This window comes from Lissotriton helveticus, chromosome 1_1, assembly GCF_964261635.1.
Source record: "Lissotriton helveticus chromosome 1_1, aLisHel1.1, whole genome shotgun sequence".
In the NCBI taxonomy this organism is placed as follows: Eukaryota; Metazoa; Chordata; class Amphibia; order Caudata; family Salamandridae; genus Lissotriton; species Lissotriton helveticus.
In genome coordinates, this window is record NC_136057.1 from 1,083,169,518 (window position 1) to 1,083,197,290 (window position 27,773).

Genomic DNA, 27,773 nt, shown 5'->3' on the forward strand with positions numbered 1-27,773 from the left:
ATGCTGCTAGCTTTGAACAGCTCTGGAGGTCCTTTTATGGTATTTCTTATGATATAGTCTGCGTAGTTGGTTACTGCACTGGGTTGCCAACTCTGAGATTTTGTGCATAGTTGTGGTCCTCAGCTGTCATGGTTGGAGGGAGAGGGGAGTGGAGAGATCTGTAGGGATGGGTATTTTTATTATCATCATCCCATATCTAAGAAACATTGTGAGATGTAAGGCAGCAGTCAGATTATCTAGATATTTGGGACCTCCAGTGCTGAACTATATTAAAGTCCTCCAAATTGTCCAGTAATGTGTGGAAGTTCTCTTCAGTTATTTCATACCTGTTCATTTGGTGATTGCTGTTTTTTGCCATAAGGTATAAGTTACAGTGTGTTACTGACCTCTGCATATTATGGTTTTAGTATTATTGTGTTCCATAACTGTCATATATGGAAATACATAACTATACAATGCCACAGCGAACCATAGGTCAGCCCTTTTTTGCTTACCTACATATCGAAAGCAGTTTGCTGGTTGAATTGTAGCAATTCGTGGGTTGTAAGCTGAGGATTGTGCTTGAGGGTGGGACTGTTTTCTGGGCTCTATTACTGGGATGTGGGTGTTGCAGCTATCTAAGAAATAGCCATGTTTTCAACAACAGTCTTCGGAACTGTATATGTCCCAGGTTGCTTCTAATTCTGGCTGGTAGTGAATTCCAGAGCTTGGCAGCTTGTACTGAGAAAGCAGTGTCTCATTCTTAAGGTACGGTGGTATGATGATAAATTGTGCATGTCTGGAGTGCAGTGTTTAGTTTGGTTTGTACTGTTTGCAAGTGCTGGGATTAGTCTGGCAGTTAGTGGCTGTTGAGGGCGGAAAAACACCCCTACTAGGGATATCCACTTTATGCAGGAGCTAAGGGTCTAACATATTTTAAAGACATTCCTTACCTGTGTGCTTTTTCATGCCCTTGTGAAGAGCCACCTGCAAGAATTAACAAACTGGTAATGAGTTGGTAAAGAATACCCCCATACCTACCTGTATTAAGTTAAATTGTAATTATAAACCTGCAGGGCTTAGCCCTTTCAACTAAGATGATGAATCATCCTATGGGTAACAAACACGGGTTAGAGCTGGAAGATGGATGCCTCTAGAGGGGCCCACCTGTGTTTTGAGCCATGCACAATGGAAATAGTAATGCTTAATGTCTGGTGGTCTATTGAGAAAGTGGATTACCATGAGACCAGAATGTTGGTAAATTTACAGCATTATGTGGAAGTCCATAAATATTGTTGGTGAGTCCAATCAAGGTGGTTAAAAGCAAATCATTGTCACATGCTTGTAAGTTCAACCATTAGAAAGTAATGTGAGTAGGTGCATCTCCTGGTCCCAAATTCTCACATCTGTTTATCACAGTGACTATTGTGGCCTGAACCTGCACCCCCTTCAAAGTTGGTACTGAAGATGGGAAGATTTATGATCAGCAACACAATCATGTATGTATGTGTCACTTTCCAAGTCAATGTTAAATGGTCTCCTCCATTTTTAGGGTATGTGTATATATTGCATTGCTATATAGTCAAAGGTTTTCTCCCTCCAGTGTCCTACTACATATCTGGGAGACGAAACAGAAAACATATATGTGCCAAAATGATACTCCTGTTCAAAAACAGTACCACAGAGATTGGAGGTTATAACCCCGCCCACTAAGTCATTCATATTTCTGGAAAACTTTAATGTTCAGCATAGGGCAGCAGATTTGTGACTAAAGGACATTGAGCAATGGAGATTGACTAGAGGAAGGCACTCACATGGCCTTGTGCAATCAGAGAACCTTATGTCTGAGAATTAATAAAAAGATGACATTCATAACGAATAGAAAATTATCTTCATATTACTATCTCTTAAAAGTTTATTAGTTTGTGTTATGTGAAAAGTGAGATACCAGAGGATATCTGGTGTGAAGGATTGGAGTTTAAGGGTCATGGGAGCAATCTCCATATTGTACCCACTTATTTCCTTTGTCAGTCCACATTCCAGTAACCCATGACGAAAATCCTTGGATGTCCTATAGTGAAAGCTCAATTTGTAGATTTACCCAGTAGCTCACTTAGTTCCAAAACTTCAGATTCATTTAGTATGTGTAGTTTCCTGTGCTTTATTTGGCATGTGCTGGGAGCCAAATCCCTTAACTATGCTGCACTAAGGTGAGTTAACAATATTGTATAATCTCCAGGCACTGACCGAGTATGGAGAGCTAGACGGGGCTTCCCAGAATGATCCCCAGAGAAGTTGGCATCTTCCCTTAAATGGACTTCCCAAGAATAGCCAAGCCACAGCAACATCGGTGGATCAGAAGGAATCTTTTTACTCCTGAAGAGCTCCACGTCAATGCACGCTCCACTGCAGGGATACTCGGAGCGGAGTGTCAGTGGTTCCTTATTATTTATACCACTTGTAAAGCGCATCAGTCACCAGCTGGCATCTTTGCGCTAAGGTTAGTGGGTAGGTACCGCTGTTGGCATTAAATCACCTGGGAGAAATACATATTTAGGATTTATTTAGGAAAAAGCCATGTCTTTAAACCTTTCCTAAACTGCAACAAGACTGTTGCAGATCTAACAGATGGTGGCAGCTTATTTAAAAGTTGGGTTCCTTTAACTGAGAAAGCCCAGCCTCCCTGTCTTGTCTTTCCAGGTGTTCTTTTCAGTGTCAGGCAATGTCTTGCCTGCCATAAGGAGCATCTTTGCATTAGATCCAGTCAACCTTTGTGGTGACATTGATCCGCTGGGGCTTTTTATGAAAGGACCTCCTCACTCTCTAGTAATTAAGTTAAAAATATTGTCAAAAAAGTTATTTCTGTCTTGGATAAGCCATTCTTTTAAAAAGCAGCATCAACGCTCTAATTAACCACTTAAGAGGGTTGATGTGCAAGAACAGGATTGCCTGACTCTTTGCAAGTCTTTGTAAGATTTAGTCCAAGACTAACAAACAAGCCTGCAGGTTAAAACCACATGGGTTTATTCATAAATGTGATTGTTACAGAAAGCACAAATTAGTTAGTCAATTAGGAATAAGTAGCATATTTAGAATAATCAAAGCATAATTCTGCAAGAGTACTAACATAAGGACTGCCTCTGTAGAACGCCCAAGGAAGGACTAAATAAAAATCAGTAACAGACTGACATAGAGTATGCCGTCAAAGAAATAAGCCAAAAGACTAGCTCATCTCCAAATTAACACACCTTTGATAATGTTTCAGGATACATAATCCACACCATTTCATAGCATCATATGACATAACAGGGTTGGACTAGCAATGTTGCAAACACATAAACCAATCAATATTTTAGTAAACATGATACTTCTAGAGACTCCTATTACCTAATGCATTTCATTAGTAAAGCTATGCATAACTAATTAAGGAAACACGTTGACACTGTAAGTAAAACTGCAATACAATGGTGTGTTCAGCTAAGGAATGGCATACACAGAACATCAGCAGGCAACTGCCACTGTCTAACCTATTATTCACTGTGCAGAGATGGTTCAGGATAGTCCAGCTGTGCGTCTTTCCTCCTCCTCTAATCAGACAGCTTTCTGTCTCACCTTTTGAGAAGAGAAAAGGCTAGAATGCTGACCTCAGCTCTGCCTTCTCCACTTCCAGGTTTCAGCAGTAAGCAGCATCTGAATAAAACTCATGTGGGCTGTCCTGATACTGGAGCTCACGGAGGAAGAGGCGGTAAGAATGTTGAACTTTGTTGAATTGCTGCTTGTGAACGTTTTTGTTGTTCTGCTTTGGGCGAGATCAATGTGTGCTAACATAGAGAGAGTGGGGAGCACTCTGAAATAAAGCTGCTCTCTGTCTCCTGAGTCTTCCACTCTTAGATTTCCAGGAAGGAAGATGTAAATGTAAGTATTCCAAAAGGCGGCACAGGGATTATTTTTATTCCGAGGATCATGATGCTCACCCCAAATGTACCAGCGGCGATTCTCCTTTCCAGCCACAAATGCTGTGGGGATTTATTTGGCAGCGATGACTATAGACCAGTTAACGGATCTGATTGAGTTTGCAGTCCATTCTATGTTGGAGTCCGGATTGCCATTGCCTTGACCCCTTCTCCTCCTCATTCTCCTCCCCATCCTCCTCTTTTTTGTCCTCGGATGTTGCAAATGGAAGGATATGGGCCAGAATATTTTGAAAAACTCTCAGATAATCATCCACGGAAGAAATCTGCTGGCAAATATTTGAGGAAAGAGGTTATGGCTATGGTTGTGGTACACATTAGTGATAATTTTAGTCTTCAGAAAATATTTATATTCTCATCTTCAACAGCTCCTTCTGCTACGCCACTGGGAGATCATGCTAGTTGATAGTGAGCAGTACCTGACCCTGGATTTCCTTTGCGGTGTAATATCTGGACTTTAATGTGAATGAGAGGGCAGAAACAGATGAGTTTGCAATGATTTGCGGACATTTCACTGCAGGACAAACACAGACATACTCTGGTTGCCAGTGTTTGCCCTGGGGCCATTGCATTTTTTCCCTTTATTTTTAGTGGGTGCACTTCCCCAAGCCCTCTATGCCCTCCCCACTGTGCCCACAGGCATACCGACACCTACAACTGCAGTGCTGTTTAATTATGTGCTGCAGTGCAGGCGGTGAAATGACTGTCAGCATAATTAGCACTGGTCAAGTCCGCATACCGTTTGCAGTGCCAAAGTATTGGCAGAAAGGGCACCGTTTGCTGGGATTTTTTAAAGTTTCCTGAAACACTGAAGCAGTGCTTAATTTGAGCCGGTGGTTTCCGGTGCTCAGCACCTACACTTAATTCTCAACACCGGTGCTTGTGAAATTCTGCCACAAGGTGGCGCTGTCTGGCTCATTTGAAGATGCTGACAACAATTGTTAATTATTAATTAAATATACATTAAAAATGACTATTACCAGCCACCCAAACCATTTTTATGGCTTTGAAGGCCTGAAATAGTCCAAACTGTCACACTTGTGGGCGTCTGATGATTGGTAATTGTGTTGTTTCTATCATTGGCAACATGGCAGGGGCAATGTGTGGTGCAAGCTGCAGTGGTCTCCTAACAAGAGCACCCTAGTTTTTTTTTACAAATTAAGTACTGCACTGAAGATTGACTCTCTTCTCTTTAGTGTAACTGGTCATACAAACATTGACATTGTAGGTGCTATACCATCAGGCACTGTGGATAAAAAGGTTGGGGTAGCTTTAAAAAGGGTACCCTCTGGAGAATTTTTTTCTCTAAGATCAGAGGTCTATTGTCAGGGCTCACTCATAAACGGGCTTTAAAGTTCACTTTTCAGACTCCAAGGGGTTGCTGGTACATCGTAAAATCAGTGGTACATTCTGAGCCTCAACGGTGACATGATGCCTATCGCTACAGCAGAGATCAAAGGCCTGATTTATATTTTGGTGGACGGGTTACTCCGTCACATTGGTGACGGATATCCCGTCTGCCGAAATATACATTCTATTACATGCTTTGGGATTTATATTTTGGTGGCGGAGTAACCCATCTGTCGAAATCTATATCAGGCCCCAGGATTTGTGAGCCATGCTTGGAAGTATTGGCATCTTAACTGCTCGAAGTTTGCATTGTAGGGAAAAAGTTCATGCCAGTGCAAGAGGGCGATCAAGTTCCTATGCCAGATCACAGTAGGCAGAGTAGTATATAAGGGCTCAATTTTTAGATGGACTTGACTTAGCAACTGTGTTTGCTGATCGGCTTTCTTGTTCCTCTTTCCAGTCAGCTTCCATTCTACACATTTCTAGTTGGCTTACGTTCATACAGATAATTCCTTTAGGCAGAAATGTTTCTGGCTGTTACTGTTTACCTCTCGCTCTTCCTCATTCAGCTCCTTTTCATCCTGGAATGTCTGGATTCACCATGTTGGTGAAGCTGTCCCGTAGCCTCCAGGTGGTGAGTGGATATAAATGCTTGCATGTAATTTATCTTCATTGCTCCTACTTGTAAAATACATTTTGTGTCCAATTGAGTCATACCTCTACTTTCAGGTGATGATATGGTTCTCTGTACATCTCCAATGTTTCTCCCTCCTTGTTCCTTTCTCCCCTCCTTCCCCAGAACCTAATTCTAAGGTTCCTATGATTACAGTATAAATACACGGAATCATCGGCTTCAGGGAAGCTTAGGTCTACCTACTTGGATTCCAGTGCTACCTAGGGTCATGATAGGTCAAAAGATGGATCTACCAGGTAGTGTGAGGATACCCTGATACAAGTGATAGAGAATAAACAAGCAGAACTTAGAACAGCTAAGGCTGAAAGGGCCAGTATATTGGACCATTTGAATTAGTTGCAAAGTAGGACCTCTCCTGTTCCTTCAGCCACAGTTAGTAAACCATTTGGTGCAATCGTTCCTCATATCTTGCAGGATAGTGATACCGGATCTCCCAATAGACCATCCTAGGTATCAAATACCCCTTAGTTGCACATTGTCACCCCATGAACAACATGGGAGAGGTCCAAAACAATTTTCATCCTTTGTTGTAAAATGCCAACTGCATTCTTTTGCAGTTCACCACGGGGTATGTCAAAGTGCTTGAAGGCGGCAGGGGCATTGCAAACTAAGGCATAAGTAAGTATTGTAGCGGCAAAGTCCCTATTCTGAACTTGATATATAATTTCCTTGCCAGAGTGGGTTGGATATCATCTAGGAAGGACTCAATCGAATACTCTGCTTTAATACTTAAAAAATCAACTGTCAAGTGAGCAAGTGCCGAGTTCCCCTGAATGTCTGCTAGTTTGAGCGACCTATAGGCTCTTACTAGTTCTGAGCTTGAGATTACCGGGCAGGTTTCCTGATGGTTGATCCATAAACTTGAAGTACTCAGCCTACAGCATGCATCCTTTATACATGAAAGCCATGGTATTTTACCCAAACCCGGGAGACCCAATATCTCCTTTAACTCTGACTGATAGACTGCTAGTTCCGAGGTCACCCACAGTCTACACCAGAAAATGAGTGGCCTAAGTCCAATCACCTCCGTGATTGGTCTAATTCCTAAGGCCAGGTGTACGGGGAGAAGGAGGGTGCTTTGGCGGTAGGCCTAACAACTGTCTCATAAAATTATTCTCTATTTTAGTCAATCCGCCAGAGGGACGATTGCCCGATAATTCGGCTCCATACATTGTGGCGCCCCTAGCTTGTACTTTATAAATCTCCGCTATAGGCCCGGCCAGTTTGTGGGAGGAGTTTCTATACAATTTTGCAATTACCCTGCAGTCTGTGCTAGCTTGAGACTTGCTTTAGCTAGTTGCAGGCCCTACTCAAACGTTTCAGACAGAGTGACACCTAAATAGTCGAAGACTTCCACCCTCTCGAGCAAGGTACCATTTAGGGAGGGATTTGGGCGGGATGTGTTGGCTGGATTGAAGACCATGAATTTGGTCTTCAATTTGTTGATCTCCAGCCCCTTGTCTTTGTAAAATGTGGCAAAGCTATCAAGAACCCTCTGGATGCCCATGGGCGACTTTGATAGTAACAGTGTGTCGTCCGCGAATATCATTGCTGGCACCTTACTACGTGCCAGCTTTGGGGCATCATTATCCTTTACCTCATTTAATTGGGCAAATAGAGCGTTGATGAAAAAGCAAAACAGGGTAGGGGCAAGCACACACCCCTGCCTTACTCCTCTATTGACTGGGAAGCAGGAGGTTAGTTCCCCAAATTTCCGGTATCTTACTTGGGCAAAGTTGCCCTTGCGCAGTCTCATGAGCAAGGCCAGAAAGTAGGAGGGGATTCCCAGGTGTCTAAGTACCCCCCACAATTTATCTCTGGGGATGTCTACTTTGGATGATTATAGAGTTCAATTTTCTGTAGTCTACGCAGGAGTGTATTTCACCATAAGGTTTTGGTACAAAACCATGAGGAACCTTGGCAACTGGAACTAAGTCTATAGAACAGTTGTAGGGCTTATGTGGCGGTGATGCAAGTCTGAGTCTTTTGCTGTATTAAGTTTAGCACTGGGCATGGATGCCACATTGGGGAAACAATGGGGTTGACATATAGATGAGAAGAACTTTAGTGTATCTTTTAGCCATTCCATAGCAGGATTATGTCATTGAAGCCAGTTAGTGCCTAGAATGATATTAAATGAAAGTGCTAACTAAGATCATATCAAAGGGTATAGATTTTAGATGTCCAGCAGGAGACACAATGAGAATCGTGGTAGTTTTGTAAGTAAACGTCTCCTGACTTAAACAGTGTTCCATCAACTGCTCAGATTAGTTCACTGTGTGGCTTCCTTAGTAATCTATATACCATGCCATTTTTCAAACAGTAATCCATAAAATTACTAGTATCCCCAGAGTCAATGAGAGCAGATCCAGAGACTAGCCCTTGGGGCAAGGAAATAATTTCTGCTTCTTGCTTTGCCACCCTCAAATCTCTCTGAAGGATGCTCCACCTCATTCCAGTGGACTTCCAAAAAACTGTTGTCCACGCTCTGGTTACTGCTAAACTGGACTATGCTAATTGTTTATACTTAGGCCTTTCTATTTTCCTTATCCAACGACTCGAAATGATCCAGAATTCTGCTGCGTGTCTCCTCTTGAAGCTCACCCCACGTTCACCAGTTTCGCCTTACTTGCGGCATCTTCACTGGCTTCCTATCATTATGAGAATTCAGTTTAAGGCACTTACTCTGGTCTTCTGAGCCTTCACTCATAAAGGCCCTCTCTATGTTAGGAGAATTCAAGCCCTACTTCCAGTCCAGAGATCGGAAGTCCAACAACCTCAAGTTACTGTATGTTCCCCGCATTCATAAGCCAGACGAGGCGAGCGCTCCTTCACGTATCTGGCCTCCAAAATGTAGAACATGCTGCCACTCAGTCTGCGCTGCAGCCCCTTGTAATCTGTCTTCAGACTCAATCTAAAACCCTTTTGTTTGATTCCTCTCTTGTGGCTATGTAATCATAAGTTCCTCCCTTACTCTCGTGAGCTTTCCACTAGCGCCATGACCCCTCCTTGGACGTAGCATTGCGCTCTATAAATGTCATGATTTTAATTGGATGATCTCCATGTAAAAATGATCTGATCATTCAGCAGTTCTTCTTATTGATCATGCAGTGATAGCTTGTCTTTAAAGCAGGACACAATGCAGCTGGTTCTCTATTCATCAACAATGACTAGAGGCATGCTAGCAATCTGGGGCAGAGATTCTTGTAAAGCATGTTTTACTTCCTTTTGCCACCTACTACTCCCATCTCATATAACACAGACCTTACATCTGCACTTACTCCCCAACAAGTCAAGGTATGGTAGGCTCTCTCTTTGCAAGCCAACAGACACTCTCATTCAAAGATCCTAGACCAAAATATTACCTGCTAGAATCTGAAATATTTGTTTATACTCAACTTCAACATTGGGTATTACACCCTACAATGAAGAATGGAGGGTCCAGACAACTTATGGTACTGTAGATATGGTTCAAGGATGGCCTATGTGACAAAGCCCTGACCTCCACTCTCTACAAATTCCTCACAAAATGCGCCAGTGATCTAAAACAACAGGGCAAAACGAATGGAAACGAGAACTGGGGTAGGACATCGTTCCAAAAGTGTTGGGTAATCTCCTTAATAAGGCATAAGCATTTGCTACTGATGTTCACCAACGCCAAATGCAATATTACATTTTGACATATTGGTATCGTACTCCTGACAAGATTACTAAGTGGATTGCATCTGAAAGAGATAATTGTTGGAAGGAGGTGCGGCTCCTCGGATACTCACCTCTACTTACTTTAGTATTGTCCCAAATTGGGCCGATATTGAGAGGAACTCATTAACGAACTGAAAGAGCATCCGAAACACAGACCCTGAAGGACTCAAGTGTTATTTTACTAGGCCTTCCCTATGACAAACAAAGATCTCTGAAGTCACCCAACAGTAAGCAACTAGCCATGGTCATATTAGATGGATACAGTGCTTCCTAGCACTCTGGGGCAAGGCAACTACCCCTCTCTGTGTGGATAACCCTGATGTAGAATGTCCTGGCAATGGAAAGAATAGCATTAGGTTTGGAAAACAAATTAAAGGTCTACGAAATATATTGGAAAACCTATATACAAAACCTGGCTCATGAATTTAGGGAGCTTACATGCCCATTCTATCTTAGAGCAGTAAGCCTTATTACAGTAGAGGTTTCTCAACTTTTACCCAGGTGAAACTGAAGGAATTGTGACTCCGAACGAACCCTCATAATATTACAAAAGAACTTTTAGTTTTGAAAGTGATCACATCAACACTGTTCAGTAGACCACTTGTGGGGGAGAGGGCAGGTAGGGTGGCCACAGGTCTTTTGATATGTAATTTGTCTTTATTTACTTTGCATTCCTCGCCGGCCAGATGGTTGTAGATGATAGTATGTGTTTGTTAACCAAAATAAAAATACAGTTAAAACGTAACCAGAGTGCTGATGTTTTCTGTTCGTTGAGGGCAGCGACTTGACAAAATCCCCTGATTGTCCACAATAGGGGTAACGTTGATTCTTTCATTAATGTTCATTTTGCTGAAAAGTGAATCTTCTTCTAACAGTATGGATTTGCATTGCCTCTTGTGCTGAACCTTCAGTAACTGAAGGATAAGAACAAGAAGACGTCGAAGAACAAAAGAGTATGAAATTATATTGAAGCATTAACTCTCTTGTGTACTTTCTTTCCTGTGTTTAGCTACTTTTCGGTCAATCTACAGAACCAAATCAATAAGAGCAGCCATATAAGTAGAACTACAGTAGATACTGTATCCTTGAGACCCTGTCTCAGTCCATAATAAAAAAACATGCTGCAGCTGCTTCATTTGTCCATGAAGCCTCTAATAAATTCTGTTTGAACAGAGTAAAATATGATATTAACTATTCAGAATCTTGTCATAATGATAATAACTCTTGATGGGCCATTTGTTTAGTCTGTCGTCTCTCAAACAACCTCCTCACTGGGCTTGAGTAAGAATTCTCATAGTTTAATAAGCATGGGCCATTTCTTAATATCAATGGTGTGGCCCAATTTAAGGCATCCTTGAACAAATAAGATACCATGCAGACTACAGAGAATTGAACTCTATAACCATCCAAAGTAAACATCCACTACCTCTCATCTCTGTTATTCAATTAAATTATTTCTGCAAAGTACTTCACAAAGTTGGACCTCTGAGGTACCTAGAATCTGATCCGAATACGCAAAGGAGATGAATGGAAGAGAGTATTTACCAATAAGTATTGCAGTTATGCCTACTTAGCTATGCCTTTGTCTTTGCAATGCCCTGCCACCTTCACCCACTTTATCAATGACATACTTTGTGACATTTTCCCTACCAGACCACAGACAACGTATAAAGGCAACTCTGCAAAGACTCAAACATCCGAAATATGTTTTTGGAGCACCCCTAATGACTTCTTTGGGTTATGCTTCCTCACCTGAGGGCATAGGCATGGATGAGGAGAAATTGAAGGCAGTTACAGAATGGATTACACCCCAGAATATTAAGTGCAACATTTTGTGTGGTTTGCTCACGTATATAGACTATTCATTCAATCTTTTTCCACCAGCAATTCCCCCAAACCAAGTCTAACTCAAAAGGAGGGGGTTCTTTTTCTGAGGTTTGGAACAAGAGGAAGCATTCTTAACCCTGGGGAAAAGCCTTCACTTTAGCTCCAGCCTTACATCATCCGAACGTGTCCCTACCTTGTACTGTAGAAACCAGTGCTTCCACCGCAGGCATTGGAGCAAAAAGACACAGAAACCTTACATTCAGTGTTTTTTGTATTGCCAAACCTTAACTGAAACTGAATAGTATTGTAGTACATACAACCACAAATTATTAGCCATCACAGAATTGTGGCCATTGGAGGCAGTATTTTGAAGGATCCAAACATGAGGTAGAGGTTTGGACATATCACAGAAATCTTGGTTTCCTCAATTCCATGAGGTGTGGAAATCACAGACAGGCACGTTGGATCCTGTTCCTTTATCATTACGGTGCCACAGTCTTGCCCGACACAGACTCTGGATGCAGGCACAGGTAGGCGTGTTGCGGTGGTGGAGTGAGGGGCTCTAGTGGGCTGCCGCACTCGTTCTGCTCACTCACTTCATGGCAGCTGGCACACCGGTCTTGTCCTCATCGCCTCCATTCTGATCCTGGGGGTGGGGGACTTGATGCTAAGAGGTACCTTGCCTACCTCCATGTTCCTGGTGTTTCTTCCTTCCAGAATTCTTAGAGAAGGAAGAATATTATTCCCAATCCAAGATTGCAGCTATCCTTAGTCCTTCAAAGGCCTCTTACCAATCAATCATGGGTCCCTCTTCTCCTGATGTTATTTCCTGGAATTTCTGAATATAAGGAGGTCAGAACGGCCTTCCATTTGCATTGTAATGCTTCGTAAGTCCTGTAGAGGGTTTACACTTTCCAGCTGTTTTCCTGGTACTGATTCCTGTCCTGTTATTCTGCCAGATCAATCCTGCTCCTATTTCTGCACCTGCCTTTGCCTGTGGTACCAGCTTCCGGAAGTTTTTCGCCAAGTTGTTTTTTTTCCTCCAAACAGTGGCTTCTTTCTGGAAGGCACTATCCACTTAGGCGCTTGCTAGTGTCAGCAACATTGTGTCTACCTGAAGGAGTTGCCCATACCTCTGTCAGACCAATACTGTGAAGACCTGGGCAGTCCACTCTCTTCGAACTCGAGGGTTTGTAGCCAGGTGTTGTTCTGCTGAGCCTGATACTCATATTCATTTTCATATCTACTACAGACCAGGAAATATACACAGTAAAGCAGAAATCATTATCAAGAAAAGGAAAAAACATTGAAGAATCATCTCCACCACTAATCCTTCCTGTGGCTCATACAAGGTCCATCACACCAGACACCTTTCTTGCAGTTACTAAAGTGGCTCAAAGATACATTCCTTAGCAAGATTGGTTTTTTGAAGAACCAAAACTAAGTCATCTTCAACCAGACATTCTGTACAGATAAAAGAAAATACACCTACAAAAAATCAGATCCTTCAATGGTGTCATAATGCTACATTAGTTGGTCACCCTTGGAAACAATGAACTGGAAATGAATCGATGGTTTCAATTACTTTCTGGCTTTGTTGACTGAAGATGTATAATTCGTAGTCTACATTTGTCATTGAATTGAATTTGACATTCAAGGCTACTTTAATGTGATTGCATGTCACTTCACCATTCTGTGGTATTTTTTCATGGCCTCTTTTTACACCTTCACCAGCCATGTTGGTGAGATACTTGATAATTGTTTTGTCATCTGTTTCATGGATTGCGTCTACAAAATCCTCAAAAGTCTCTATACAAGTAGTTCATCTATTGCCAATATTGTGCTTTTTTATAGTATCAAACGATGATGTTAGTTTTAAGAAAGCAGCAGCAGTATAACCATTAGTGGACAGAAGTGATCTCTCTAACACTTCTTGATGAACTTGCTCACGCCTTGTGATGTGCTGGGTTCAGGGTCAACCTTGACAGTTGGAAGAGCTTTAACTTCGTCTTTGCTCTCAATTGGAGCTCCTTATTTCAATAGAGCTCTGTAGAGTTGGAGGAGTGTGGCTCAATGGTTAGAGCGGCAGACCCTGATGCAGAGTTCTGGCCAGGGACCAGGGTTCGATTCCCGCCTCCGCGGGGTCTCAGGCTCAATTTCCTCGGACCTGTTAATTCTCACCTCGGTGCCTATTCTAATCACGGGCCCCATGCTGCAACTCTGGGCAATAGCTTGCTTAGCCTCCACACCGGCCCCAACAGCACTAAGGATGCCTGGCTTCACCCTGGGGGTGCCCAGGAGTGGACACTTCACAGGGAAAGCCAGAAGTGGTTCCACAGCGGTATGAGTATCAGTGCCAGGAAACCGAATAGGCGACACCGCAAGGTGACCGTCTGGTGACAGTGCGCTCTATAAATACCATGACATTTACATTTACATTTAGAGTTGCTTTGCGCCCCCACTCAGCAGCTTTTGGTGGCAGTCTGCTTAGTTTATGGACAGCTCCGCACACACAACCCCAGCCCTCTCTCTGGGTCCACTCCACAGCAGACTGTGATATGATGACTCTCTTTAGTTGTTTCGGTAAGTAGACAAGTCTTTTTGTATTCAAATAATTTGATAAGCAGATAATGTTATGATATTCAATTCACTCTGCACTAAAATGTCTCTTCGTAATCACCTAACTTCGTAGCACATCAAATTACAATTTAACTTGCACTGGATTGTCACAATACGCTGCTTTTTGAGATCTGGTAGCATCCGCCTTTAGGATTTTCACTCCGTATGACATATAGCATTAATTTGCTTAGTAGCACGGTGTCTCTGGTTGTAGACTATTTATTAGAGTCTCGGCCACTGATGAGTTGATTTTCAATTATGCTTTCTTTGTCAGCATACGCTTAACACAGCCTAGCATTGTGCTGTGACTCCACAGGTGCCAGCATTGATTCTGCACTTCGACAGCAGTATAAGTGGCAGCACCGAGCAGTTTGCTGGACTATGGCAAACTCTCTGGGAGAACACTGTCGATTTATGGGTGACTTATCCCCTTCTCATTGTCAGTTGTAGAGTCCTGCCCAGCCCGGGGCATTAGTCAATGACTAAGCTACACACAGAGAGTAGTTATTCTTCAGCGTGTAAGCAAGAACTCAACCTTCTAAACTTGCATTCACTTCATTACCCTCCAACGCTTACATCACAGGTATACAGACTCCATCAGGAACCAATCATTCTTTATTTACACAACACTTCAATTTGGTTGTGAAATTAATATACCTATGGGTTCCAAGCAATCACAAAGAAAGTATGCACTGATAAAGTGTGAGACCAGGCTAACAAGTACACAGGAAGTAAGGGGGAGAGAGCACACGTCTACGGATTGTAAGAGCAGGAAACCACAGACGAGTGGTCTTGGAGAGTCAGCTGAGAAGAAATGCTAAATATATCAACCGCAATGCTGTTTAAAAAAAATATATATTATGTCTTTCGCTCTTCACGCAGTGAGTGGTGTTCTTTAAAGGCCTTCCGGTTGAAGATGCATGACCTTCTGGTATAGGATACACCACCCCTCACCCATCATTAGTTGTGGCACTATCACTACCAGAAAAGTCATAGAAAAGAGAGGAAAAGAAAAACCAGCAAAAGTGACAATAAAGGTAAAGAAAATGAGTCCAATAAGTTAAAGCATATATACTTAACTGGGCGAAACTCCCTTTTTCCAAGGAATGTCAGTGGGTCTATAAGAAGTACTTACAGAAGAGAAGAAGGGGAAAAGCATTACTGTACTATGCGTAGCGGGGCATCAAGAAACTTTTGAAGACATAACTCCCTATTCTCCATTTGGTTTACTAATAAAGCACCATTCGGAGGAACACAGATAGAAAGCCCTCCTAACATTATTGTCACCCATCCCTGTATATTGTGTTAACATATAACCCTATTTAAAAAAAAGAAAATCATTAGCTCCAAATGGAAAATGCTAGTTAGTTGTACTCTTCCAGACTGCAAGAAAGAATATCAGACAATATTTGGTCCAAATAGCAAGGAAAACATGGTGGGGCGATTTAACTAAACTAACTGGCCTACCATCAATCCAGACTATTGAAAGGTATACCACATGCCAGTTCACCACTGAGTTGAAACAGCTGACAGTCAATGGTATTATAATGCCCCAGAGGCAGTTTTCTAATTGCAAAACTAATAACGTTGTTTATTGCATTTAATGTCCTTGTAACAAGTTTTATATAAAACAGACAAGCTACCCAGGAAAAGTTCACACCTGCAGCACAGATCCAGGATACCCTGCCACATTCAAAGTACTTCTCTTGTACAACATTATGGTACATATCACCATTGAGAAAATGACACATAATGGTTGTTGATTTTTGTGGTATCCTCTTTGTGCATTATTCTCCTTTGCCATGTTCTAGATTTTGTAAAAATCTGTTCAAATGTATATTGTGATTACATTTAGCACACCACATGCAAATATGAAATGGAGCTGGGAATAGCATAACATGTGTTTACTTGCAGGACAATACATTTGTAATGTAAAACCATCATGTTCTTTTCATGTTTACCTCTTTGTTCAAGTTGATGGTGATGGCAATGGTTTTATATATATACAAATAAAGGGGGGACTGGGAGCATATAAAGGTCTAGTACCCATGCGAGGAAACGCTTTAACACGAATGTATGGAGGTACTGTTCCTGTTGTGGAAAGAAAGAAAGAAGGAACAAAAGAGAACGGTTGACGAATCCTAGAGGATCCTAGTATTACTGCTTGGTGCCCTCACATGTTAAAAAGGATGTCATGCTTCATCATAGGGCGTGCTCCATGTAGGACCGGCGCAGCAGTGCCGTACGGGCCCTAGGAAGGGTCTCTTTGCCGGAGATCTTTTTATTTTTAACAGTAATGATTAATAAGTGAAAGGGTGTGAAATTTGGTGTGTGGAGTGAGAGTATAGAGTGGGGTGAAGTAAAATGAAAACTGTCTAAGTGATACCAAGTTATGTTTAATATGGAGGTTCGCAAGTGGTTAATTTATAAAGAAGGGCCATGGCTCTCGTCAAGTGGCAGCTATGACCAGCCCATTTCTCCTGCTAGCACTGCCTAACACAGAAACAAAAAACCTTACAAGTGGAGAGGGTATGTGGCCTAATGGCCAGAGCTGCCGACCTTGGAGCTGGGGAACTGAGATCGAGTCTTTGCATCAACTCAACAGCTTGTGATTCTGGGCAAATCACTTAATCTCCATGCGCCCACCAAAAATAAATGTGTCCTTAACTGGTGCTCAAGCACCGGTGTGGATGATTTAGTGCCGGTGCTGAGCACTGGAAACCACTGGCTCAAATTAAGCACTGTGGTACCTTTGTCAGGCTTAAAACCAAAAAAGGGAGCCTATCATGAGGGCTCAATGGGCCAAGATAGCCTGGAGGAATGAGTGCAGTCAGGTCGACATATTTCATGCCTAATGGTCCCAGCCAGATCCTCAGCGCTTCCTCAGGATCTATAAAAGATGCCTACCCCACACCTAGGATGTGATGTGTAGTGCCAGGTACTTCCCTATAGGAAAATACCTTTATAAAATGATCACCCAACTTAGATAAAACAAAGAATACAGAAAGACATTAGGCAAACCAGTTTTTTTAATGAATGGTAAGGTGCTCCTCAAGTTTTGCACACTGCTTGCTCGTATCTCCTCCTGGTAGACATGCTCATGCTATTATTGGTACTGATACGTTGTGCAGCGATCAATGTGTAAAGTGTACATACAAACAACAAGCTACGCAGTTGGACACATGGGGCATAAAACACAAACTGAGTAGTGGATTGTCCTCAGGTGAGAGCAAGAATCTTAACCATCGGATCAATCAGTAACTCCCCTTAGTTTGAAAGCAAAGGGTAGCGCACAGCGGCTAAAACTGTTTAAAAATGACAATGAGGGCTTTAGTAAACCTCGGTCGGAAGTGAGCTGAGTGAAGCGAGTGGTATTTCAAGTGCCATTGATTGGTGTAAGCGCAGCCAAGTAATTCGCTGAGGCTGCAACCGCCCGATGCTTGCAGTGCAGGGTCATGGCCATGGTCGGTGGCAACCAATGGGGAGAGTCATAAGCTCAGCAAGGACATCATGGGGACCAAAGGTTACAGAAAACAAGCGTGCATGCGTGGGCGGATGGCTTAGTAACCGTAGCCGCCATCTTTGAATGGAAATGTGGGCGTCCCGGTTCCCTATGTGAAGTGCTACTTCATAAGAAATGGTGATTTTAGCATAAGGTTGGCATGAACCTGTATAATAAAATGAGTTCCAAGAGGTCCTGTAGAGCCAAGTGTAGATGGTATAATGTTCTGGTATGTGATGGTAAATACATATGTGATTGGCAGACCCAGCATGGCTGTTAAAAGTGGCCTAAAGTTGTAGAGGTCAAATGTGCATGTGTGGAGTGCCATATACTGAGGTTGATAAGAGGAAATACTAGGGGGACCTGGTCAGTAATAGGCTATTGTGTTACCTCAAGGATGTAACCTCAGGCACCATATCACAGCATCAAATAATATGAACAGCAGACCAGCACTGAGGAAGGTGCAGACTTTAAGCCCCAGCACCACTTTCAGCAGGGAGCCGCCGTCTACGCAAGCAGTCCACGCCTGGAGGTGCTTCTTTAAAAACCTCCATGGGAGACCGGGCCAAGAGCGGGGCCATCGGCTGGGCTTGCCCCCCCCTCTATCAGCTGAGTTAGCGATAACATCACGTTAGAACTTTTGCCTTTCAAATCTATTAACTATGGAGAAATGAGGAGGAGCTTAGCGCGCACCCAAGATGGTCGCGTGAGCTCGGAGCTCCCGGACCTTCGCCACCTCCACCGATCATCCTGCATCTTATCCTGATTTTGACGACGGGCTTTTGTGGTCGAGACCTTGCTGATCATTTATCCGTTTCCAGATTGCGATTTGGTCCCCGGGAACCGAAGATAAGGACTTTTGAACATTTCTGGCCTGCTCCATGGTACTGCCCCGGGCTTGCTTTTTCTGCCAGCCGGGTGGTAATCAAATAACAACGGCCCGGGCGAGTCTCCTATGCCCGGTCCTCTACTTTCAGTTTCGATTCCTGTGATCTGGCCTCATTGACTTTGCCTTGATCGCCCTGGTCACTTGTTCCTTGCTACTACCGCGTCATCGTTTGGAGATCTGGACTTTCGCTGCTCTTTGATTAGTGGCTGGCCCTCCACCTATTCTCCGAATTGATCCGGGCGCATCGAGTGTAGCCATTTTTACTAGGTCTCAGAATACCCTCCGGGGCGCACGACCTAAAATGGCCACCAAGCCCGAGACGGAGAGGCGCAAGACCAGACCGGCAACTCGGGGAGGTCCTGTACAGTCCAACGTTATGGATCGCTATACCCTCACTAAGGGCTCTCCGAGTGGCATGCCTAAACCCCCGACTGCCTTTGGGGAAGACTCCCTGTTGGGTGAAGAACCGTCGTTGAAAGACGTCATGGGCGCCATTGCTGGGATGAAGGCCGTGTTGGGACAACAGTATGAGGCCCTGACTCACAAGCTGGACATGGTTGCTATAGATGTTACTCTGATCAGGGCAGACCTCGCAAAGACTAACGAGAAGGTCAAATCCCTTGACCTGAAGACATCCAGTCTTGTCGCCGACGTCTCTGAATTACAGACGGAGGTCGGTAATTTGAGATCCGCCCGGGACTACCTCTCTCGACGCTTGGACGATTTTGAAGGCCGCGCACGGCGGAACAATGTCCGGTTAGTCGGTGTCCCGGAGAAGACAGACTCGTCAGCGGTAGACCTACTGGTGGAGGACCTTGTATTGAATCACCTAGCGCCCAAGGGCCTGAGCAAGTTTTTTGCAGTGGAACGGGCCCACCGAATTCCGAGTGGCCCGCCCAAGCTGGGAGCTTCTCCGCGCCCCATCATAGCGCGGATCTTTAACTTTCGTGACAGAGATGCGATCCTGCAGGCGTTCCGCACATCGGGCCCTACGAAATATGAAAACGCCGTGGTCAGCTTCTACCCGGACTTCACCCAACAGGTTCAGAAGCAGCGACTGGGATTTCAAGGGGTGAAGAAGAGACTGAGAGACAGAGAAATGAAATATGCCATGCTTTTCCCGGCTCGATTGCGTGTGGTTCACAATGATAGAACATTTTTCTTTGACCATCCTGTAGCGGCCAGTGACTGGTTGGACTCGTTGCCCCCTGAACGGGGACAATTTGATCATTCGGAACACTCCGGTGGAGCGGAGGGCGGCCCGACGGAGCAGGAATAGGGAGTGAATCGGCTCCTGGACCAACGTATTGACTTTCGGCAGTGGTTTGATGCTATGCTACTATTGTCCGCTACTGTGTTGTCTTCATGGGGTGTGGGAGGGGGTCGGGTGTGTCTTCCTCCTCTGGGGTTCTTTTCGTAGATTAGTTATATGTTAGGGCGACAGGCACACTGCAAGTTGGGGTGGCTTTTGAGTCTTACGCAGGGGTGCGGGGTGGGGGGTATGATGTTGTTTTGGGGGGTTGGGGGGTTCAAGTTTATGTTTTTGTGTTTTATTCAAGGCATAGTGCTGCTGATCTCCTGTGTTGCAGTGTCGCGGCTGGTGTGGGAGGGAACCTGGGGTGGATTCCGGGATGGGGGATAGGGGACTGCGCATTCTGTGTTGGAACGTAAATGGGTTAGGAGACAGAATTAAAAGAGGGGTGGTTTTACAGTTGCTAAGACGCTTGTCTCCTGATGTGGTTTTGCTTCAGGAGACGCACTTGCTTGGTAATACGTGCCACGCCATGAATAGACGTGGATACCGTCTCATGGCCCACTCGGGTTTCACTTCCGGCTCCAGAGGGGTGGGCATTCTGGTTCGGACCTCCCTCCCTCTTGCTGTTGATGACGTTATACTTGATGATAAGGGGCGTTATGCCGCTATTGTAGGGCGCTGGGAAGGGAGGGTGATTATTTTGCTCTCGGTTTACGTACCCCCAGGCCTTCAAACTACGACCGATGCTGATCTTGGAAAAGTGCTCCTGGGAGTACCCGAGGGTTTGCTTGTAGTAGGGGGGGATTTCAACTCAGTAGTGTCTGGAATGTATGATCGTCACCCTCCCCGTGTCCTCGTTAAGTCTCAATCCTGGTTGGGGGACTTCCTGGAGGCGCTGGGGCTAACTGATTGCTGGCGTTTACATCATCCTGGGCAACGGCAGTATACTTTTCACTCCGGGGCCCATGGCAGCCTTTCGAGATTAGATTATGTTTTGATGCCCTCCTCCCAGGCTTCCCTCATAGGGGAGGTGAAACATCTTGCCAGGGGTATTTCAGATCACTCCCCGCTGTGGTTAGTTGTGAACGCTCGTCTGGGGTCGGGAGGTCGGGTTGCCCCGATTAACCCATGGTACCTCCGTGATCCTAGGATTAGAGTGGAGTTACTTAAAGCGATCGATCGTTACTTTGCTGAAAATGTGTGTTCAGTGTCCTCTTCGGTCTCCTTGTGGGAGGCGTATAAAACTGTCATTCGGGGTCAGGCCCTCTCTTCGATTGGTAATGTTAAGAGATGTAAACGGGAGGAGGTTGTCCGTCTTGAGACTAAACTTACCATCCTTGAGGGAGAGTTGGACTCTGGAGCCTCCCCTGAGAAGCTGCACTTGTTAGACCTAAAACAGCACGAATATAGAGCACTTGTGACTGACGCTGCGAAGGAGATGGGTCGTGAACAGCAGGGGCGTCTGTATGATGTGGGAGATAAGGCTGGGAAATTGCTTGCTTGGTTGGATAGGAGAGAATGCGCGAGTCGAGTTATCCCTGTCATAGTTGATGTGAATGGTGAAAGTATCACTGACCCTGTTGGGATCGTTGCGCGGTTCGCCGATTATTTTCGGGTAGTGTACTCCCCTGTGTCCGACAGACCAGAGCAGGACTCCCGCTTGCTTCTACGCGATATCTCGCTACCATGCTTGTCTGACCCGGAGCGGGGCCTGCTGGAAGCTCCGCTCACGGTTGATGAAATTGCGACCGCTATCCGATCGATTCGCTCCGGGAAGGCCTCGTTCCCTAATGGACTCCCCATCGAGCTTTACAAGCTCCGTCCGGACGTACTGGCGCCGTATTTGCGATCGATGTTCTTGGAATCTCTGGAGAAAGGGTCTCTTCCTCCTGATCAAAGGTTAGCCTCCATAGTGGTTATCCATAAAGAGGGAAAGCCGCGTGACCGCTGCGAATCTTTCAGACCTATTTCCCTGATCAATGTTGAACCTAAGATCCTGGCCAAAGTTCTTGCTACTCGTTTGGTATCTGTTATAGGAGATCTTGTTCACCCGGACCAATCCGGCTTCATACCGCATCGCAATACGGCACTTAATCTTCGGCGCCTCCATGGAGTCCTTGCGCGAGCCGGGACTCTGCGAGAGTCGGCCATCTTGGCGTCCCTTGACGCCACCATGGCGTTTGATACGCTTGAATGGCCTTATCTTTGGGCGGTCCTTTCTAAATTCGGCTTTGGGCCCGCCTTTATCCGTTGGGTGCAGCTGCTTTATACTGACCCTTTAGCCCAGGTAGTGGTGAATGGGCGTGTTTCGGCCTCATTTGCGCTTGGTAGGGGTACGCGCCAGGGCTGTCCTCTGTCCCCACTTTTGTTTGCCCTTGCTTTAGAGCCACTGGCGGCTTGGTTGAGATGGGAACCATCCTTGAAGGGTATTAGATGGTCTCCGGAATTTGAAGACCGTATATCTCTGTACGCGGATGATATACTCTTGTACCTTACGTCGCCCCGGAAGTCGTTAATCGTCCTCTTCGACGTTTTGACTTCTTTCAGTAAAAATTCCGGCCTAGTCATCAATTGGTCAAAATCTTGCGTTTATGTTCTTTCTGGCGATGCCCCCCTCCTGCCACGTGGATGTCCTATCACGGTGGTGCTCGAGGGATTCAAATATCTGCGAATTTTTGTTACCCTGGACCCCACGCTTCGTTATGAGCGCAATTTGTTGCCCCCTATCCGACGCCTTCGGGCGGATATAGACACGTGGAACAGACTCCCTCTCTCTCCCTTGGGACGAGCGGCGTTGTTTAAGATGATGTCGCTCCCCCGATTTCTTTATGCGCTTCAAAACACGCTTGACGTAGTACCAGCCGGTTATTTCCGGGAGATTGAATGTCTACAGCGACAATTGATATGGGGGGGCCGTTCTCGTATTGCCCTTGCAAAGCTCACCCTCCCTTGGTACGATGGCGGCATTGCACTCCCGGACATCCGTCGCTATTATTGGGCCTCTCAATTAGGGGCCATCAACCACGGCACCTATGCTCATTCACTAAACCCGGCCTTTGCGATGGATAAATGGTTGCTACCCGGTGGCGATTACAACAGGGCTTTATACGCGAAGTCAGCCGGTGGAACTCTTACGGGTCCCACTAAAACGGCGGTGCAGGTGTGGTATCGGGCTACGGCGGCCACGGGATGGGCTGACAGGCCGACCCGGGCTACTCCACTCTATGCTTCGGATAAACTTGGCTCCCTTTGGCAATCGAAGGGATTCGATCGGTGGGACATGATTGGGATTAGCAGGGTCGATGATGTGTGGATCAAGGGTAGGGTCAAAACGTTTGAGGAATTGAAAGTTGAGTATGGGTTGAATGATAAGGAATCCTTTCGGTATGCGCAAGTTCGACACGCAATCTTGTCTGTTTTTCCCCGAGGCTCGGACGTGCCTGAAGCATCCCCGCTTGAAGATCGGATACTAGATGGGCATGTCCCTGATAGCACTATATCGCTCATTTATAAAAAGTTGATTAATACCAGGATTGACTTATTGGAGGGCCTTCGAGGGTTGTGGACCAGTGATGGTCTGGAGCTCGATGATGAAGATTGGCAGGCCGCGATCTCTTCCCCGAAAGAGGTGGCTATTCCGGCACGCCTTCGGTTCGTCCAACTCAAAATTCTGCATAGGGTGTATGTTACTGGTCCGCGTCTGGTGCGAATGGGGTTCTCGACGGATGGATTGTGCAGACATGGATGCGGCATGGTGGCCACGTTTCTCCATATGATTTGGGAATGTCCTGCTGTGCTGGGCTATTGGAATCGCATGCATGCGGTAATGAGTGAGGTAACGGGTGTGCGGCTGATGCCTGAAGCGCGGAGGTGCTTGCTGAATGTCTGGGAGCCGAATGATTACAATCTAGCGCAGCTTCGATGGGCGACCTTGGGTAACATGATTGCCAAGCGTGACATTGCCCAGCTATGGGGCGTCCAGAGGTCTCCGACAGTCCTAGTGTGGAAACAAAACATGGATTGGTGCATGTTTCGAGAAAAAACGGTTTATGTTTCCCGTGGCAAACCTGGCAAATGGGGGAAAATCTGGACTCAGTGGAACACATACCGTGGTGATCTATGTACTCCCCCCATATCGGAATGTGATACTGACTTGTCTTCCTCCCAACCTGATGTTTCCTCCGCAGGAATATAGATGTTTTGTGTACTTCTGGTCTCCTTTCCCCCCCTCCCCCCGATTTACTGTTTGCAATTATGCCTGATTTAAATCTGTACCCCCCCCCCCCCACGGGCCAAATGGTGACACATGTCTATTGTAATGCCTTGCCTTGTTTTGTTTTTCTGTTTTCTTGTTTTTAACTTCAATAAAAAGTTTCAAAAAAAAAACAAAAAACTATGGAGAAATGAGCAGGATCTACAGTCGCACGACCCTCTGTCACTATTGACAGCATGCTGGAGAGGGTGGTTAATATTGTAACTGATGAAATCGAACTAAGGGAGTGCAGATTGACTTTGGGATGTGAGGTGACAGAGACTGCGCCTGGTAGTAGCGTTACATCTGTTTCTGTGCTAGCTGGCGTTGAGTTCTTGCATACCATGGCTGATCCTGAGCTCCCTACTGGTGACACTGATGGTTTTGGGATTGGTCCCCTAATGAATTAACATATCACGACACCCCCATTGCGACCGTGGCTGCGAAATGCAAAATACCATCAGGAAAGCCCACTTGTACCAAAAGGAGGCAGACCCCACACACTGGTGCACCACAAAGTGACTTAACTTCCTGGATACAGCCATTACCTAGCCCACAATCAATGGCCAAACCATTGAATTACGACGCTTCCTGTTCCTCTTACACCCAGACTGAAGCTGCACCTAAGACATTTGACAAAGAGCAGTCCCTGATGAACGTATTAAGCTCCTGGGTTGGTGATTTAATAGATAAGAAACGAAATCCTCTGTTGGATTTCCTGGATCACCTAGAGACTCTAATGGACAGGTTTTGTAATTGGGTAATGGCTGCTAAAACCCGCTATGGCGGGTGGGGGTAATCACCTGACAAGCGTTTTCACCTCAAGGAGTTTGGCCAATGGGGATTATTGTCTGCTGGACAGTCCTTCAACTGGATTTCCTTCTAACAGATGTACACGATTGATCAACTATATAACAAAGGAGGGAGGGAGAGAAACAGTGGATTCAGTCTCCCTGGGCGTTTACAAATAAACAAATTGGAATCCACTTGGGGGTTAGTGGTGGTCCCTACTGTGGTGGGGAGCACACCGTGTTGTTTAAATACCCCTCACACACCAACAGGCCCCTTGGTGTCATGCTTCATCATTGGGTTCTTCGCACCCCTCTACGGGATGCGGCGTGCTGCGACCTACGGCTACGTGGGAGCACTTCCTGTGAACTATGTGTTAAAGTGTGTGGGGTATTATATGTGAGTGGTGGAGTGGTGATGGTGATAGTTAAAAAATACCTGGCTCGTGGGGAGAAAAAAACTTTTTAATTAGGCCCCGTCTGGTATTGTTAAAAGGGGTGCAGTGTGAGGTTAATGTTGTAGTATTATGTACAATAACCTCTAAAGTGCGTCGACATGAGTCATGTTTCGGAGTACAGAACTCCTTCTCCAGGACGGGATTCGCACAAGTTTATCCCACCTTACTCACATGAAAAAATGTTTATATTAAAGTGTATTATACAAAAATTAGTGAACTATAAGTGTGTATGTTCCTAATTAGTAATTCGAACACGTAGTCTTATCGCCCCGTTGGCGTTTTAGTGAAGACCTGGAGGGAGAAAAATACATAATCATAATCTTTCTCGATATGCATTTATATCTGTCTAGTGGGTTTCAGTGACCTTAAGGACAAAGAAATATGCATAAATATGTAAATAAAGGGTTGTAGATTGCCTCCTAGATCATACACCCTGTGGAAAAAAGTGAAAAAGGACATAGACACACATAAACACAAAGATTTCACACATATATTTGGATGGATGTTGTTTCCAAAAGATTCCTTTTCTATGAGGAGGTACACAGATATAACAATTGTCTTACTTTCTGTGTTAGGTGACATTGCCTCATGAGCTTTTGCGCTTTGTTAGGGGTTTCATCATGCTGAGTTCAGCAATCTGTTGGCATGAGGAAACCTTGTTTTAGGATCTGCTACTTACAATTTGTAGGAAAAAACCTGTTTTTCAGTGTTGTCTGGCCAAAACTCACGATTTTACAGGAGACGATCTGCCCTCTTCCCCTCAGCGCTGCTCCGGTGGTTATGCCGCTGTGCTGAGGGCCAGATCTATTTATATCCCGTTCTCGCCGAGAAAATAGGTTAATTGACTGACAATTACCGGCGGAAGTACGCCCGTATATGGGCTGGTTACTTAAATTGTTCTGTAGCTTCCCTGTGCGTGTGCGGAGGTGCGGTGTCCCGTTGGCCGCACATGCGCTTTCATGATGTGATCTAATGCGCATGTGCCGGAGGGAAGGCGGGTCATCTCCGCACATGCGCAGTTCAATTCTAAGCTTGTTGTTAGTTCGCTATGGTAACGGAGGTCCCAGAGCTCAGTGTATTAGAAGAAACGGCTGGGATGGACTCTGTTTTTATCGTTTCTCAACTCAGAAAACGTACTCCTAATAAAATGATAATCAGGAGTGTAAGGGCTGATCAGGGCCACCCGAATGTTAAGTATACACGGCAAGGGTGGCATTTGGCTGTGTATTACATGTAGTCAGTTGCAGACAAGGTAATTTTCAGAGAAAAAGCCAAACGAGCGTGTAAAGCAAAAATAGGGCAAAAATGCTTGGCATAACTCGAAAAGTACATAGAGAGTTCATTGTAATTGCCCCCAAGGTATGGCATCATTGAGGCCTGTCATGCTGATCCCAAGACGGAACACCCAGCTATGTTCTTTCTCAAAAAGGCCAGTGTCTGTGGGTAGCTGTTCTATCACAGTCCAGATGAGTTCATTGACACAATGCTACCTCTCCAAATAATGCGCAGCCATCTTCGTGGTGGCTTTTTTGCATCTAACGTTGCTTTTGTGTTCATTTATCCTGATCTTTACGGGTCTAGTGGTCATGCCCACATATTCCAATCCGCAGGGGCAAGTGATAAGGTACACCACGTTCTTGCTATTGCAATTTGTAAATTTGCGTTGATCCCATTTGCTCCCATTACTGAACGTGAGGGACAGACTTTTCTTAGTCAAGTGGCAGCTGTTACAGTTGCCACAGGGATGGTGTCCCTGTAATCCTTGGAGCCTGGTTTGTTGCTCGGGTGGTTTGGGTGGTCTCATGTGTACCAGGATGTCCTTTAGATTTTTACCACTCCTGTGGGCAAATAAAGGTTTTTCTAGTTGTAACGTTCCACTGGTCAATATCCTCCAGTGTTTGTTGACCATTTTTGACACTTGGTTCAAATGCGTGCTGTGTGTGGTGACACATACTGCTCTGGATTGTGAGTTGTCTTTGGGAACTTTATCTTCCAACAGGGCCTCCCGGTTGTTGTTTCGGGCCCTCTTCATAGCTGAGTCTATGACTTTGTCGGGGTAACATCTGTCTTGTAGTTTCTTTTTGAGGTCTTGGGCCTGTACCTTGTACTTGCTTATGTCACTGCAGTTACGGCGCAGGCGGAGGAACTGCCCATAGGGCAGGTTCTCTCTCAGGTGGCGCGGATGGAAGCTGTCAAAGCGTAGTAAGCAGTTCCTTGCGGTGGGTTTGAAATGGGTTTCTGTTTTCAGACACTCTGAGTCGTGATAAATGTTAAGGTCTAGGAAGACCATAGACTTGTTGGACTTGGAGTGGGTGAATTTTAAAAAGGCATTTTGATTGTTAAGCCACTGCATGAAAGCCATGACTGACTGGTTGTCACCTGTCCAGATGACTAAAACGTCGTCTATGTATCTCTTCCATGTCTGGATGTTGTTCCCGAAGGGGTTATTTGGGTTTAGAATTTTTGTGGTCTCCAAATGATGCACGT

The 27,773-nt window shown here is 45.0% G+C and overlaps 1 long non-coding RNA gene across 1 annotated transcript in view; it reads left to right on the plus strand.

The window, feature by feature from the left end:
- Positions 1–27,773, plus strand: part of LOC144772176 (uncharacterized) — an 86,908-nt gene that overhangs the window by 2,103 nt on the left and 57,032 nt on the right. Inside the window, exon 2 of the long non-coding RNA XR_013599681.1 lies at positions 3,650–3,724. This is a non-coding gene — a long non-coding RNA (uncharacterized LOC144772176). The remainder of the gene's footprint in view (positions 1–3,649; positions 3,725–27,773) is intronic.